This window comes from Colias croceus, chromosome 4 (assembly GCF_905220415.1).
Source record: "Colias croceus chromosome 4, ilColCroc2.1".
Classification (NCBI taxonomy): Eukaryota; Metazoa; Arthropoda; class Insecta; order Lepidoptera; family Pieridae; genus Colias; species Colias croceus.
Genome location: NC_059540.1, coordinates 9,253,262 through 9,271,803, shown reverse-complemented (window position 1 = coordinate 9,271,803; position 18,542 = coordinate 9,253,262). Strand labels below are relative to the sequence as shown.

Below are 18,542 nucleotides of genomic sequence, written 5' to 3'. Positions count from 1 at the left end.
GGACAGTACTAAGCAACAGTGTGACAACATGCTAGACATTAATTATATATTATTAATGTTAGTAAAATGTAAACGCGCTTATAATTTAATAATATAATATAATAGTACGGGACTTGAAAGAAAAGGCCAATGTATTTGTAACTTAACATTATAATGTTTTGCATTAATTAATAATTTTTTATAGGTGAACTTTACGTAATTAGAAAATAGGCTGCTTTTGTTTCGATGGACTTAGAGCATACAAATAGTCTTGTTCACGTCGTCTTGAACACGTGAGCTTATTATTGCAAAATTAAAACTTGAGGTGCTTGCTGTACCTGAAAATGAAAAGGTTTTAATAACAACTTAATAAGTAAAAGAATGTTGTGCAATTTAAATATTTCACACTGAATTTTTATATAAAGCAAGGGCAACAAAATTATACACGACCGCGTTTTAAAATAAAGAGAGCAGTGGTAAGACTTAAAATCGATTAGTCGGAGGTTCGAGAGCAGAGATAGATTTTTAATTTTATCCATACCCATGTGGAATCGTCGCCACTGTTTGCATGTCAAAGAATCAAAAGTTCAACCCGCACTTGGACAATGGAATGGATTATGGCCTAAACGGTGAACCCGCACAGGAGGCCCGTATCCCTGCAAAAGTAACATAATATAAGCTGACCATTATAATGATGATGATGTATATTCCCTTATTTATTTACACCAGTCGCAAACACACTTTACACGACAACTGCTAAAATATTTCCGAGCATGTTTATTTACATAGAACTAAAAATACATAATTTTAAAAATAAAAATTTATCGATAATTTAAAGTACTTTTCGTAACCCGTCTGATAACTGTTTCACAAATATTTATGACAGATTGCCTTGATGTTGTTTACCTGTGACCGGACAGCGACTGGAAAGCGGCGCTGATCATGCCGTTGTTTTAATTATTGCCTCGAGCCCTAAACCATGACACTGTTTATAATATTTCACAAAGAACTGACCGTTTTTTTACCTGATAACTTCTACGAATACGTACATGAGCGTTATTGGCTTCTGATTACCTATTTGATCGTTGTATTAATAATAGTGATATGCATTGAAACCAGTCTCTCTAAATCGCGTCCAGCTTTGTATACAATTATGCATGGTGTATAAACCTTCCTCTATCACTGTATCTTTTTACAAAATTTCTCAAAATCCGTTGCGTTGTTTTAAAGATCTAAGCATACATAGGAACAGACAGGAAGCGTCTAAGTCATACATTCTGTAGTAATTGGGTGTAGATACTGTTTCTCTTTATTAAACTCTCGCAACTTTATTCGCTTCAACTCTATTCATAATATGCTTTTATCATCTTAATTACGGATATCACTTCTTTCGGTTTAATTCGTAAAACCTTTAATTATGTGTTAATGACTTCAATGTAGTTCTTTATAAACTGAACGTCTTACAAATGTAATTGAACTATAATTACGTTATGATTCACTTCAAACAAAAAAAACACTATGAAAATAATTAGTGTATTTATTAAGAGCTGTAAACATCACTCTAATAGCGTAATAAAAACATGTTTTGCGCCATTTATTCATTCATTTACGGCAATCGGGTCACAATTACACACGCTAATAACTGTTTCCTATTGATCCGTAAGGACTTGAACGAATTTCTCGCATATATTTTTGTAATTAATACCATGCAATGAATATTTATTCACTAATCGTATGACTTGATCTGGTCCGCTCTACGTAATATTGAAAGGCTATATCGTTTGATCAATTCACTATAATATATTAAGTAAATGGATTTTAACGTCGTGTACAATAAATTGTTAATGTTTTATTTTATTTACGAAATATCAGAACGGTCGGGGCAGATATTATGGTCTTTAATCACTTTATAATAATAGCTGAAATGCAAATTAATATTATATTACAACTACCATGGTATCGGCTTATTATTTAAAGGTGTCGTTAGCCAGAATTTTCATAAGAATTAAATATGAAAATTCTGGCCTAATTTACTCTCATGACTATGTACATATTTATATATTGATATTGATTAACTTATATGTCCAGTGGCCGAATGTCAGCAGATAACTAAATAAAAGATCGAAATTTCATGCAGAAATTCTTTGCAATACTATTATTAGTTATAGAATATCAGGGAAAATTTGATCAAACACTTCTTTAGTATCATAAATTGTAACACTGAATCAAAGTATAAGCTTGCAATGAAGCAAGACAAATAACTGAAATTTGTTCGAGCACAGTTTATCGTGTACATTGTAATTGTTATTTATAACACTGTCAGTAACTCCCCTTTATTAAGACATTACGTACGTATCTATTTATCTGATTCTTAACTAAAGTGTAATACTATAATCATATTTCTTAATAATTTTGCCAAACAAACAATTACTCAAATATGTACCTTTGAATGTGGGTCAGTATGCATGTTTAAAATTGCGTATGTTTTGATAGCTCTATATAATTGGGCAGCTACTTTCATGTTTTGTATGACGAATTAAATATTACATAATTGTTTTATTTGTTTTTTTAGTGTTTAATATTTTAAATTATGGATACAAAAACATTTTAATTTACTCAACCTGGAAATATAGGTTAGACGGGAATTAGGAAAAATCTACTTTACGAGTAACATTAACAGTTCGTTATGAGAATTTTGCTCCTTTTGGTTATTGTTAAAAAATAATTTTCGTTTTTACATAATAAGTGTTATGTTAAATCAATGATAATTTTGTTATAATTAATATTAATTTTGAAAGAAAACTTATACAAAATTAAATAATAGTTTTGGGAAAATTGTTATTAGCGACTGAACGAACGAGGTGCTGAAAAATTATATTATGTTTTATAAATAATAAACGACTTAACTAAATGTTTTATGCTCGATTATATAGGCAATACACCTGCTTTACTTTTTCAACAGAGTTATTGCAGTAGAAACAATAAAAATAGTTTGACTAGTTTTATGGTTTCAGTTAAAGTTGCCAATGATCAATAAAGTTTAAGTGTCTTGATTAGACTTTTCTATCAAGTTAATTAGGGAAAATAAAATACTAATTAGTTCATTTAATACTAAACTTTTTCGTATATATAGTGTAACATAGTAAAGCAAAGTATCAGTAGAATTCGTTCTAGCAATTCAACTTCAACAATGGTCTCTGCTAAGGTAAGATCCACTTAAGACAAACTTTAAGGATAAATAGTATTTTCTCAAACATGCTTCCAAATTAACAAGTTGAAAGCATTTTGAGAAATGTTTATTTACGCTTGTGTTGATATTTTTGTCGAAATAAGTGCCTATTTTATTTTTGGTGTTTTGTGATCCTACTATTCCATGCAGAGGGCGAAGGTGTGAATTTATTCAAAAACAGTGAACATTGTTTTTCACAAACTATTGTCTTTAAGTTTTAGTTATATTTTTAAAGTACATATAAGGTATTCGAGTAAGTAACTAAACAAAGATTAAAAAGATACATCAAATAAATTCCGTGGTCGAATCAGATTTAAAGTTCCTTTTAACTGTAAGTTGTTTATAAGAGATCGTTCCCAGCGATAAGGTTGACCTCAGTACACTTATATATTTATATTGTGTATCATATATTTTATTTACTTATGTATTATCTTTACAGTGTTACATAATAAATTATTCTTATGAATGTATGAATTCATAGTATAGTTCAATATTGACTAAGCTGATAAATAATCAGAACTAGCTACGCTCCGCGGTTTTAACCGCGTGGCTCCGCTCTTGTTTGTCTTAAGTGTGATGATAGGCCTATAAGCCTTCCTCGATGAACCTATCTAATAACGCAATAATTTTTTAAATCGGACCAGTAGTTCCTGAGATAAGCGCGTTCAAACAAACAAACTCTTCAGCTTTATAATATTAGTATAGATTTTATTAATGAGTACATAATATTTTGTAGGTTCTGTTCCTCGTCGTGGTGATAGCCTGTGTGGCGGCTGCGGAGGAGGCGGCAACGGGAATCAACGCTGTTGACTTCACAAAATTCATAACAAAGATCCAACAAGTATTCGGAAACTTCAAAGGGAATCCCGAAGAATTCGCCCAGAAACTTCAGACTTTATTCCAAAAAGGAGTTTAAATAGTGAAGAATTTGAAAATGTGGAATGATAATATATTGATGGCAAGATTATAGTTGTTTCTTTTCTATTCATACCGACGGTTATAGACCTATATTTGTATATAAAAAACGCTTTTTAAAATTTATTTCTGCCAACCATTGCCTCATAAAATCGCTTACAAATAAGGTAAAACTTTACGCCACGTATATAAAACACTCTACATTCACTTTTAATAAAATCTTAACATATCCTTTGCCTAACATATTTCTCACACCTTTCGGACACGTTCTAAAAGAATTCAATATAACAGATATGGTGCAGAGATAACGTTATCGGACACTAATATCCCGCTCGTGCAGTAGGCACTTGATAAATTAAATTAATTAAGTAAACATTGGTCACGAAAGGCTCAGGCCTTGGGCCAGCGGTGGGCGTCAACTAGGTGGTAATAGCATTAGATTTGAGGATATGGAATAATACTATTTTTATAGTGTTTACTTTATTGTGACATTAGTTTGAGGATATAGTGTAATTTATGTGTGTAATATTTATACTACGTATTTGTGAATAAATAGATGGAATATAAACAAAAGATTCCAACTGTAAAGTTATAACGTACTTTTAAATCGGTAGTTAGAATAGAATAGAATAGAATAGAATAGAATAGAATAGAATAAGTATTTATTCGCAGTAAAAATCAAACACATAAACAAAAAAATACACAAAAAAAAATAACAGTTTACTACGAAAAGGCTACGAACTCAGCATATGGTGGAAACAATGACTAAAAGGCCAGTGCTTTCACCGCTGTTTTTCAGCCATAGCCTGTTGTAGCCACAAATGTCACACGAGCTGATACAACAAAAATTGTGTAATTATAATTAAAGTATACAAACTAACAACTAACAACAAGTTAATTACTAATCATAAAATATGATAAGGTTATGAAATAACTATTTAATAGTTTATGCTATAGCAGTATATTTATTGCTAATGGGCTGATGATTGCTCAAAAGTAAACAAAAATAACAATATTGAATTTCCAGCTTGCACTGGCAAATATTCATCCAAATCCAAGTGCTCTAAATTCGCCCAGTCACGTTAAACTGCCTTTCGAGTTAATGGTTTGTACAAAGGCGGTTATTAACTGATGACCTTAAGGACAGTGCTGAAATGAATACATAGGGAAAGGCTTGGTCTAAACAAGTGAATAGATTTGTAACTTTACACACTATTAAGAAAATGTTTATAGGATAGGATTATTATTTAGTAATTAGTACCATAAATCCCATGTGTTAATAAATTATTGTCTGCCACGATCATATTGTGGTAAGCATGTTCGGCTGTAACCCGACAAGAAAAATAATTTGAATTTCTTAAATTGTTATAAATAAGGGGTGGTTTAACATAACGTGCTCTTCAAGGCACGAAAATTTTCTATTTTCGTGCCTTGAAGAGCACATTATGCCTTCAGTTGTTTTATTTGTTTTGAATTGGCATGTATATGAGAATGATGAAAAAGTGCACATGCAAACTTGTACTCTATGATGTCTTCGGCTCAGTTGATTAATCTCAATCGAGATTCATCAGGAAGTCTAATATATAAGTTATTGTAGCTCCCAAATATCTTATGAGCAGTACTATTTGAGTTAAAAAAATAAAGTTAGCTTATTGTTTGAACATTTAGTGAGTAAATATTGTAAAAGACGACAAACTAAATCCCTCAGTAGATACAATTTACAAGGCAATCGTTAGCAATAATAATAAATGAATGTGGTGAACTAATAGCAACGTTGTAGCCTATTCTTAGCTCACCTTATCACTAGTTATGCTATTAAGCTTTCAGCTACTGTACGAAACAACAATTTCTTGTTTGGATTGTAAATATTAGTTATTTAGGCTTAACGAATCGATCTATGTACACTATGGTCACAAATATACTTTTCAATGTCGGTGCAATTTGCGTATAATAAATACCTCTTGAAAGCAACGTTGTCTTCCAAATATATAATTACAATAACATTTCTATGTTTGATATTACGTAGTAATTAAATAATACGAAAACAAATAACACGCTATATTTAAAGCAATGATTATAATATTATTTAAGCCGACATTGCGAACAGTGAGCATAGTCACGGACCTGTCCGTTTAATTTATAATTACAATACAATAACTGTTGTACCGTTCATAAGACAAAATAAATCGGAACTTTACATTTGAATATTTCTAAATCGAGAATTGGCCTGCGGATGAAAGGAAAGCCAACTCAATATTTATCTGTGCTTGTGTTCTGTTACCATAAATCACGAACGTAACAAGCGTTCGTATTTCGCATTCAGAAAATGTATTATCACTGCATTGCGTTCTAGATGGCGCAAATAAACACAAGTGTTTGGATATATATCTAAATTTGAATATCAAGATCGAATTGAGGGTAGAATCGGTGATAATGGAAGAGTTAAGAATGTAGAGTTCGAGTTTTCAAATGATAACATTGTTGGTTGAAATCACTTCTCGTTATTTTTGAAGCTGTATTGGGTATATGTACTTACCAGTCTTTAAGAGATCAGTGATCAGTGGTAGAGAACTGAAATGTATCTACTACTGTCATAGCAACAGTTTTAAATCATGTTGTTCATATTCTATATTCCTTGAGTGATTTAAATCTTGTGATCTAGCTAGAAGTGAGGTAGGTGTATGAGGCTTTTAACGAGTTTATTTAATTAATGATTTAAATAATAATAAATCACAAATATATTTAGAAAAAAAAAACAAGCGCAATCTTGTATTTTTTCGTGCCATGGTAATTTGAAAATAGCATACGATCATAGCATGATATGTAATAGATAACAACTAAGATGATGTTTTTCCTCATGATCATAATTCACGCAATAAAAAGATATCAACGCGTGCTAACGATAAGCATTAATGTGCTACAACACGACACTTTGTTTTTTCCTTATTTCTGATATTCACATAATATGTTTTTTGAATAAACCATATGAATATATTTTTTTCATATAGAAAATATTCGACCACGAGGTGGGATATTAAAAAGACGTTTGGCACTCGGGGACTGCCGCGGTAAAGCTATTGCATAGCATGCCTTCAAGTCACACCTGCGTGCCCGTCGGAGTGGGGAACGTGAGATTTTTTCGTTACGGAATTTCTGGATTCGGTCCCCACGCTCAAGGCTATATATAGGAGCTATGCAATAGCTTAAAATATATTTATAGAGCATTTCAATGCTAACAAACTAAAATATCATGAGCTGTATGAATTTTGGAGCAAAATCTGTTTTCTATAATAGTCATATGATCTACCTACTTAAAGCAGTATTGATATTAATATAAGGCATTCAAACTCACAATAGAGTTATTAATTAAATTAAGGTCAGTTATCTTTCAAACCTTACAGTTACTCATGTGCTAAGAGTGAATTTGTTATGACTATTATGTACCATATGTGGCTTTAATTGACCACTTAATAATAGAGTTGTCAGTATTGTTCAGTATACCAAGCAATTTGGTATTTGACAAGCGAATTTAATTCTAATCCATGTATTAAGAGAACTACGAACAGTTTCTTAATTGGATGTTGAATAAGCGACAAGCAGTCAAGAGCTCCAATTCTATTTATATTCCCAAATAAATTTTGTATAGATTGAACAATAGCATTTAATCATTTGTAAAATGGGGGCTGTGTTTGTTTTAATGTCATAAATATTATGGGCTTTTAAAGAGTGAATGATTATAATTTATTTACTAATTTAACATTAAAAATGTATTATTCTCACAATTAGCACTAGTAATGGAAGATAATTACTCGTATCAAAACTGAGGAAACTCATTGTTGGCTAATCATGTCTAATAATGCTCAATATAACAAATATAGAGACAGGATTGGCATTGCCGGTCGATTAAGAATTCGTGCAAACCCGGTCGTAACAGTAGTCAAGCAATAAATAGCTATTCAATCATAATATTTAAATAATATAACGTTCATTAATCAGACACAACTTGTCATGGAGATTTCATGGTGTAATTTGTGTTAAATCAATCAATAACCCCAAGGTCCTGACACCATAGCGCTGCGTGGGCCACGCGTCCATTTATAATGACTTTAGAAATTTCAATTTATATTATTTAATAATAGGTTAACGTTAATCTATCACAGCACGTATAATAGTTCAAGTCCTTCAGAGTAATGGCCTAAAGGCATGTCCATATCAAAACAATAGTATGCTACGATTGTTTCTTACTTGGAATTTGACCTATATTATAATATGCGGTATACATTATATGCGCTGAATACGTTAGTATTAATTTATTTTATAGAATTAATTTACTTTTATGCCAACAAGGATATTAAACCATAAGATATAAACGAGTATTTAATTGTTTAGGTATAATAAGTATAGGTACTAATTTCATATATCCGATTGAATTTAAATAAATTCATTATACCGATATATTATTAAATAGCAATGACCTTAAATATCGAAACTTTTTATTCATCGCAGGTACTCAAAACAACTAAAACTAACTTGACTAGCGCTAGTAATTTTGGGATATAATACGAACGGTAACGTACCTTATATTTCCGTGTATTTATAACTAGTGGTCCGCCCCGGCTCCGCCCGTGGTACATATTTCGCAATAAAAGGTAGCCTATGTCCTTTCTCGGGTATCAAAATATCTCCATACCAAATTTCATGCAAATTGGTTCAGTAGTTTAGGCGTGATTGAGTAACAGACAGACAGACAGACAGAGTTACTTTCGCATTTATAATATTAAGTATGGATTAATATTTTGCACAGAAACATTTATTTTGCTATAAAATAGTAATAACTTCATAGAAAACAACAAACCTTGAAACAGTACCATACAATAAGTACAGTCAGGATTCGTGACGAAAAGTTAACCCCGCCCAGAGCCATGAAGGCAAATCGAATATACAATACAATTAAACCGCGATCTATCGATTGTGCCCTTACACGGAATTGTCGAATGGTCAGCTCAGCTGAATGTTACACAATTGAAAGTACAAGAGACTAGAACTATAGAAGTAACTAAGAAGATAAAAAAAAATAATTTACAGATACTGTTTCTTTGAACATTTAATAAAGATTTGAGATACTCTTTAATTTATTTATTTAGAAATGCATTTTTGATGAGATGATTATTAAAATTGTACGATGTTTATAAGCACTCCATGCCTGTTTAGCTCAAATGGAAGAATTTTTAACAGCGCGCTTCAAATCTCAATAAAGTCAGTTAGTTCTGAAATTTCATTTCAATGCTCTCCAAAAATGATTTATTTTATTTTTTTATACAAACTAACACTCACATAATATATCTTACATCATAAACATAGAAAATGTACCAAATCGTTATGTTAAGTATGATGATGCAAACCAGCTACTTTTTCTGACATAAAAAGAGGTAAAAAGTATTTCATATTTTAATCGAAGTTTTACAGTTTGGATATATAGAAAATTTATTCCGAAACATTCACTGTAGGTATGCCATTTAGGAATAATTCGCTCACAAATATCCAGACAACTTCCACATTACGCAAAAAAGCATAAGTAAATAAATATTATTATTCGACTCTCAGTGTCACTCTGTATTCGCTATCTGTGCTAGTATTTTGTCCTTTCGTACAGACACCAATTTTAACAGCAATGTGGTAATGGTCATTTATAACCACATTTGAAGTCATTATAGTTTTTACAACATTGTATTTCTGTTGTAATAGCGTAAAATTTAGATATGGAATTTATTGTATGGCCATATTTATATGATTTATTTTCAATCATATAATAAAATGTGAACAATAATGAGCGTAAACGGGAATGGTGTATTGTTACTTTGTCTTTTTTTATGGCTGTAAAGAATGCATCGGTATAAACTTTAAACTCCTTGTTTTGACTTTTACTAACTGCGTGACATATATCCGTGTTCTTATAGTTGGAGTTGGAGCTTATACATGTTCTGGCTAAAAAGAAGTCATCTCTTACAATATACGTTCGTTAATAAAATGAACCCGCGCTATTATAATGGAGTTTTTTTTAATAACATACATTCTCTGTAGATTGATCGTATCGTAGAAAGATTATAGAATATTATCTTTCGCCGTGGTAGGCCGCATATTTGATTGGCACGAAAAGGTTCCTGAATAAAACAATAATTATTTGGAATTAGAAAAAATTTATTGATTGAAAAATAAAATTTTTATTGGGTACTAGCTTTCGCCCGCGACTCCGTCCGCGCGGATGTCGGTCTTCGCGTGGATGGTTTATTTCTTCATTTTGAGTAACTCTGACATCTTAATATAAATATCTATTGGACCCAAATACGGCTAGGCCTATAATAATACGCAACGTGTGTTCGCGGTTCTACAGAACAACGTCTATGGATAAAACTGAAAAATTAAATTTTATTTTTTTCTACGTATTTTTCCAGGATAAAAAGTATCCTATTTTACGCCCAGGATAATAAGGTATAATTATACCAAGTTTCATCGAAATCTGGCAACCGTTAGTTTTCACGTGATGCCTTCACATACAGACAGACAGACAGACAGACAGACAGACAGACAGACAGACAGACAGACAGACAAAAATTTTTTTAATCACATATTTGGGTTTGGTATCGATCCAGTAACACCCCCTGGTATTTATTTTTTCAATATTTTCAATGTACAGAATTGACCCTTCTACAGATTTATTATATGTATATAGATGACGTAAATAACCTTATTAAATCATGCTTTATAAAGTCATAGTATAAAAACACAACCAGCTCTCGAAAACCACTTCAAATAACACGCAAGCATTCTCACCCATTGTATGCGTTAAACATCGAGTTATTCAAATTATTTTCGATTGTTCCACAAATGTTATAGTTACGCAAGTTAAGTACGTTTATCTCAATAATCGGACAGGTGCCAGTTATTATAACACAGAATTTCATTCATGAACTGGTTTCACACCTATCATTTCTGCCGTCCTTGTCCTCGCTGCAAGTGACCATATAAACAAAAAAATTACTAGGTTAAAAATAGGAATTATACTTGCAGGAAGTTGAACAATATGTAGTAGTTAATTTGAACAGTTGAGTGAATTCTAACTGTTAATACAACTTTAATATTTATTTTTATTTTTATTTTAATACAAAATATTAATTTTAAATAAAATGTTTATACATCCGATTCTGTATTATTTTACTTAGATTCTTTATTTTTCTAGAACGTATTTTTTTATTTTTTGTGGAATGAAAGTTACATTTTAACTATGTCTAAGTTGTGCAATTAAATACACGGATAATAAAATAAAATCGTTTTAATTTTTCATACAATATCTTCTTGAACATGCAACTAGTTTCATAAAAATTTTCTTTTGTGAAAAAGTGTTCCAAATTCTTTTAAGATTTTAATTAAATTTAACATTTCTTTAATGCCTTCGAATTAATTGCCTAATGTTTTTTAATCTAATTACGCAACACATAAAAGCATTTTATTGTTTATATACTGAATTAGATAAAGTGTATAAATAATGCATGCAGCACTCAAAGATACTTTCACTTTCTGAATATAGTTAAATTTATTATTCATTGATGTTAAATTATAGCTATCCAAAAACAAATATAAGTTTACGTTATAACATACTTAAACACATATAGACAAATCCAACAGCTGAGTGCCAACAAATCACATATTATGAACAGTTTCAAATAAGATTAGCCTGATGCAGCGCTTTGAAATTTATCCTTGTTCCTCTTCTTTAATGTCGTTATATTAGGTCACATGAGGGGGTCGCAGAAGAATTCCAACCAATACCCGCGGCCGAGAGATATCCGACATAACCCACGGCTCTATACCCGGGGGCCGGGCGCCATGGGTTTGTATGCAAGATTTCCCCACATTAAAAAAATAAAATATAGGCCACATCACAGCTCTACTAGATATTAGAGCTGCTATTTCACCAAAGGATATCAAATAATATCGGTGATATAAGTCTCGGAGCGCAGACGTTCTGTAAATTTAAGTTCTTTATCTATATTTACCACGCTCCATTGCCCTTTGATAAAATTTTAAGCATACCTAGAGTTTTCTATAGTCTACGTCCAACTAATATTAGATTCATAAAATGAGTTTTGGTTGAAGTTTATAGAAAATCTAGAACGCTAATGTATATAACTTTCATAAATAGCTGTAAAAGAGCGTTATATTACAAACTAGCTTCCGCCGGCGACTCCGTCCGCGCGGATGTCGGTCTTCGCGTGGATGGTTATTTCTCCATTTTGAGTACCTCTGACAATAACATCTTATAAATATCTATTGGACCCAATTCCCAAATACGGCTAGGCCTATAATAATACGCAACGTGTGTTCGCGGTTCTACGGAACAACGTCTATGGATAAAACTGAAAAATTAAGATTAATTTTTTTCTACGTATTTTTCCAGGATAAAAAGTATCCTATTTTACGCCCAGGATAATAAGGTATAATTACACCAAGTTTCATCGAAATCGAACCGCTAGTTTTCACGTGATGCCTTCACATACAGACAGACAGACAGACAGACAGAAAGACAAAAATTTTTTTAATCACATATTTGGGTTTGGTATCGATCCAGTAACACCCCCTGCTATTTATTTTTTCAATATTTTCAATGTACAGAATTGACCCTTCTACAGATTTATTATATGTACATATAGAATAAGATAAACACTCCATACTAAAATTGTGAAGAATAAATACTTTGTAACACTATTTCTTTATTGCATCAAATAATCCCCAACAATGAATCGTTTGTTCTTTATAAATACTATATAGAATTTATAGATGTTTTAATTAAATGTTACGCAGGTTGGTTAATGCCATTGGTACACTATCTTAATACAATTCTAGACTAAATAGAACGTTGATTAATTCCCGAGGTCACTGATAATGCTAATCTGAGAAATATCGGTTCTGCGACGGTGATTAAGTTTTATAATCTCAATTAATAAAAATATGTAAATTTTATTACATTCAATTATATTACAGTACTTGTTAAATAAGGTATTAATTAATAAAATAAAGTAACCCAGTGCATTGTTGTGTAAAGAATATAAATACAGTTTAAAAATATTCTCGACAAAAAGCAGTTCATGAATTCCCACAAAACTTTTAAGGCATATAGTAATATTAAAAAATATGGTGATTTATATATCAATAGACCTCTGTAAACAGGATGGTTTTCGAAGTTATAATATGTAGATGGCATACATTTTTCAGTTTCCTGAATATATAAAAAAATTGCGGACTTATTGCGGATTACAATATATATGTATTCTCAACTTCATTTGCCCCGCGGTTTTACCCGCATTGCTCTGGTCCTATTGGTTTGTGTGTTAAGCCTATAAGTCTTCCTCGATAAATGGGTTATCTAACACTGAAATAATTATTCAAATCGGACCAGTAATTTCTGAGATTAGCACATTCAAACAAACAAACTCTTTAGCTTTATAATATTAGTATGGATACAGTTAAGCGTTTACAGAATACAAGGCCCCACACACACCCACGGACATATTTGGAATCTATAAGACAATATAATAGAATGCGTGTTTTTAAACATCTACATTACGTAAACATCACAATCTCATACTTCTATTTCTCAACAAAGCTTCGTGACATATTAAAGGAAATGATCGGATTGAATACTGATTTTTCATAATTAAAGTCACGATAACTTTAATCATTTCAGAAAGCAATCATACAATTTAAAGATTGTAGATTGTTCTATTGTTTGCTGGTTACGGTTATTTCGAGTATACAATTTTGCAAATCTTTTTTATTTGGAGATAAGCAGATGGATAGTATAAAGCGGAAGATAAAGTTAAAAGTGAAATATAGGAAGGAAAGTGATAATTGTCTTTATAATATCCGATTAATCTAATTTCTTTAGTGTACATAATATCTTATATCGAATTATTAAAAAATAATTATTTGTAAAAAAAATTAGAATATAATAATTTCACCCTCGTTAACAAAACATTATATCTCTTCACTGCCCACTTATACTGCAAATTGCAATACTCCGATAACTTTTATTCCGAGAAAAAATTTGCCAAAATATACATTTTTAACGTTATTATACAAAATGTAATGCATGTCTTAAGTAAATAATTGCTTTAATATTAATTTTCAAGCATCAACGTCAATTTTAAATTCTAAAATCAAGACAAAAAGCTAACACATGTGTGATATTAATTGTATTAGTATATATTGTATAAACATGTTATTGTTAGATAAATCTTTATTATTTGACGTTAAAGTGTACCTTTCGCGTAATTAATGTTATACAAGTATAAAAGACATGAATGATAAGAAACATAGGCTCAATAAAGGAGCTATAGAATTTATAGGCTCTAAGGTAATTCCGTGTTTCGTAACTGTATTAATGAAATAAGTGTCGGTATCAAGTTCATTTATTGCCTATAAAGTACAATTCAGTTGCTAATTTAGATTAACTGTGTTACTGTTATTTCTCTAAGTTATTGTTAATTCAGAAGCTTTTAGGGTAATTTCAGTTCAATTACCTATAAGTAGTATTGAACGATTCCTGAAAACAAAAACATTGGCCATCACATATATGTTAATGTATTTTTTTTATTGATATTTTAAGAATGTTTTCTAACACAAAAGTTACAAATAGGTAGCGTAAAAGGTTGAAAGGTACATTGATAGCTCGGTAGTTTCACAAGCAATCTGTATGTTCCCCTTTTTTTAGCTAACATAGGAACTGCAAGAAAACAATTAGAGCACCCATTTCAATTTGTTGCAATAGTATTTACTAAAAGCTTAAGGTCAAGGTAGCCTAAAATTATGAATCTTATAATTCTAAAGGACGGATGTTAGGGGATGTCGGTGACTATTTTCGTCTAAACTTTGGACGTTTCATTTTCTTCCTTGTTTATATATAATTCCTGTAATCGTTTTAATATTGATGCATTATAAGTACTTTTTTGTAATAGACCTTTCAAGTGAATGTACCTCTAGGACAGGTATTATGTGAGATCATAATCGACACTTGAGGACTTATATAATCTATTTTTAAATACAAGATGTTATTGCTTAGTCAATTCCTACCTTTACCTTTTAACGATATTTTTTATGATGTACCTATGGAACTTCTAAATATAAAATATGTACAAAAGTCCTAGAAGCATAAATAATAATTATTATTACTCTAATTCCTAAAAAATCCTTCTCTAACTAGTTCTTGAAGGTAAAAAGCTACACTCTTTTATTAAATAAATTAAAATGAATGCATTATGACCTACAACAAAATAGCAATTTGTATTTATATCATCAAAAAAATAACAACAAAAATGAAAAACCACTAGGACTGTACCTATATTATTTAATAAAGTACCTAAAGACTTTATTTTTATGCTTTCACGTTCATATTACATCAATCATGTTCTCATAAGTCCTTTTACCAACTTTAACATGGAATAAATTAAAAAAAAATATGTACTGTGTAGTCTATTTTAAGATTTTCTCGTTAAGTAAACCTTAATGATAACGAAGGAATGTAGTTCACTAGACAGAGTGCCACAGCGATACTTTATCATTGAATGAGGACATTGATTTTATTTTTTTATTTTGATATCCAAATATATGACATACTGATGCAATATTTACAGTTTAAATATTCAGCGACAATTTGCATATTATATTAATTTAATCGTAATAATATTATAGATGAGGACAGGTATATGTAGGTTAATCAAGTATATAAGTGACAGGCTACACTTACCTATACTTGTTTTACCTATATCTGTATAGAAACAGCATACACAGGTACAGATATTATTTTCTATTATCTTTCTGTACAAATAAAATAAAACACCTCTTAGCTACTATTTGTATTCTTGGAACGTTTTACCAACACCTTTCTGTCAGACACACGTCAAAAGACGATAACGTTGATAAAATCTCATCAACAATGTCAATGTACCAAAACGGTGTAAGCCTTAACCGGCTCAATAAAACTAATAGGCAATAAATACCTGCAATACACAGGCTTGCTATCAATTATTTATCCGTTGAATAATTCCAACTCAACTTGCACTCGCCTCATTGACATTCCGTCCGTTCTCGTTTTAATAGGGAGCGACTTAAATCCGAACAATTTGTAAATATTCCGCGTTCATAACTAGATCCGCACTTTCGTTCTCGTCTGAATTGCGATCACGAGTATTGATTAGAAATTGCCACTAGACACGTGATCTGATGTCACTCGATGCACTATATTACGAATGATTACGCTGGAGATATGGCTAGGTTCCGTATAAACGGCTATGGGCTGAATTTGAATGTGTCAGCTGCATCGATAAGGCTAGTGTTGTAATGCCCTTAGGATTTTGTAAGGTAACGCAGCACCTGCCTGAATCGTAAGTGTAGCTAATAATTACATTAATTATACATGCTTCCTAGTGTACAGGAAATTGATGAATGACAATATGGAAGTATATAGTACTTACTTATAGTTTATTTTATTGGTTTTCATTCAGTTGTCGTTAAATTCTAGAAAGCATACCATGTTCTTACACCATTTATAGCTTTTTAATGTTCTTTCTAATAACGCAAAACTTCTGCTTCAGAAAAAATCATTCCTGAAATTTGAAACACGTCTGCATTACCATTATAAAGGCCTTAAACTAAAATGTAGTAATATGATTTTTCAGCAAGCGTTTGTAATAATTTCAACCACCTATTGATTTTTTGCTGTTACGTTCTCCATTGCTTTACAAAAACACAGGATGTACGGTGACTGCATTTGTAAGAAGAAAAAAAAACTGTCGTCAAATGTCGTCTGGTTTAGATTTAAATATTATTTTTATTTATAACAAAACCCAAAGACTGTCTCCGGGATGTTGTGTACATGTTTACATCTTGTATATCTACTACATACTTCGTAAGAGAACCAGATTCACCTCTTGCAGATAATGCCATCGCTTATGATCTAATTTTGATACAAGATCTCATTTTAAACGATAGACAAACTAAAGAGAATATCTAAAAGTTATGAAACTGTACTCGCCAACGGTTAACATGCACACGTCAATATTCTGAGTAATACATGCGATAATCTTAACAGACAATCGGTATTCATGTATATGTATTTAACATAAGAACAAGATTACAAAGTGTTACAATAACGTGATCGCCCAGTAACAATACGTCGATTAAACTGTCGCTCTACATAATTATTACGTAGGCCTATTAATGCCTTAGTGAAAGTCATTTTATGTGTATCTTTAAACTGAGTTTTAATCATGTTATTTATAATTACTTTCTATCGTTACGTGTTGTTCAATATTCATCATTTTTGTTGTTTTTGATAAACTTAATGTGTGACATTTAAATAATTAATTATCGATTAGTGTAAGAATTAAGGGGTAATTTAAAAGTCAAAATTTTCCAATTAATGGAATGGTTTCTTTTTGCAATAATTATATTTATTACCTACCATACCTATAATTATAAAATATGTAATACTATATGGATATATGAATGTTTCTTAGTAGATATATTAAAACTTTTGCACCTACTAAGTACTAGCATAACACTAGTTAACACACACATAAGCTATTAAAATAGTTTTGGTCGTTGATTTGTCATAAAGTATAAAGGGTTGACTTTTCTTAGGGAAATTAATTAAAATAACCCACTTCTAGATTATAACACACAGCTATTAAAATACTAGCCGTAGTTAGCTTAGCCGTAGTTTTATGATATAGAGGAGATTTTCTTGAGGATATAATAAAATGAACCTTTAGAATTATCAAGTCATTAGACATACTATGCATGATACATGATACGAACATTTTGATATAATACATATGTGATCAATTTAAATATCTTTCAATTTCCTATTTCATTTACTTCCTTATCTATGTCTACTTATTGAGCTTGTTTTATATTTTTTTGAGCTAATTGACTTGTCATGCCAATACATGTTTAACACATAGGTACTTAATGTAACGTTCAATAAAAAAATAAAATAAAAAACCAAACATATGAACTCGATCCAAATTGCATTTTTTTTCTCTCAGGTGAGATTATTCCTTGCTCCTAACTTTCACATACCTATTATTTTAAGGGAATTTGGAATAAAACATAAGGTAACATTTAAAATACAAGAATAGTATACAGAGAATTTATTTAAAATAATCTGAGCTTTGAGTAATTTAAAATTTTAATTATGCTACTTTTAATATTCAGACTTCTATGTCAGGCTTAAAAAAAGACAATTCTAATTCAAATAAGAACTTCCTGTTATTAACACCTACATTTTCATAATTTAAACCCAACATAAAAAGTACCTAGGTATAGACAGATTATTACAAAAATGTAGGGAACCGGAATAAAC

The 18,542-nt window shown here is 30.7% G+C and overlaps 1 long non-coding RNA gene across 1 annotated transcript; it reads right to left on the bottom strand.

Moving 5' to 3' along the window:
- Positions 1–220: 220 nt before the first annotated feature.
- LOC123691469 lies at positions 221–16,293 on the bottom strand. The gene is made up of 3 exons (XR_006751404.1): positions 16,177–16,293; positions 521–635; positions 221–317 (listed from the first exon to the last, which is right to left on the bottom strand). It is a non-coding gene; the product is annotated as an uncharacterized LOC123691469 (long non-coding RNA).
- Between the last annotated feature and the right edge of the window lie 2,249 nt (positions 16,294–18,542).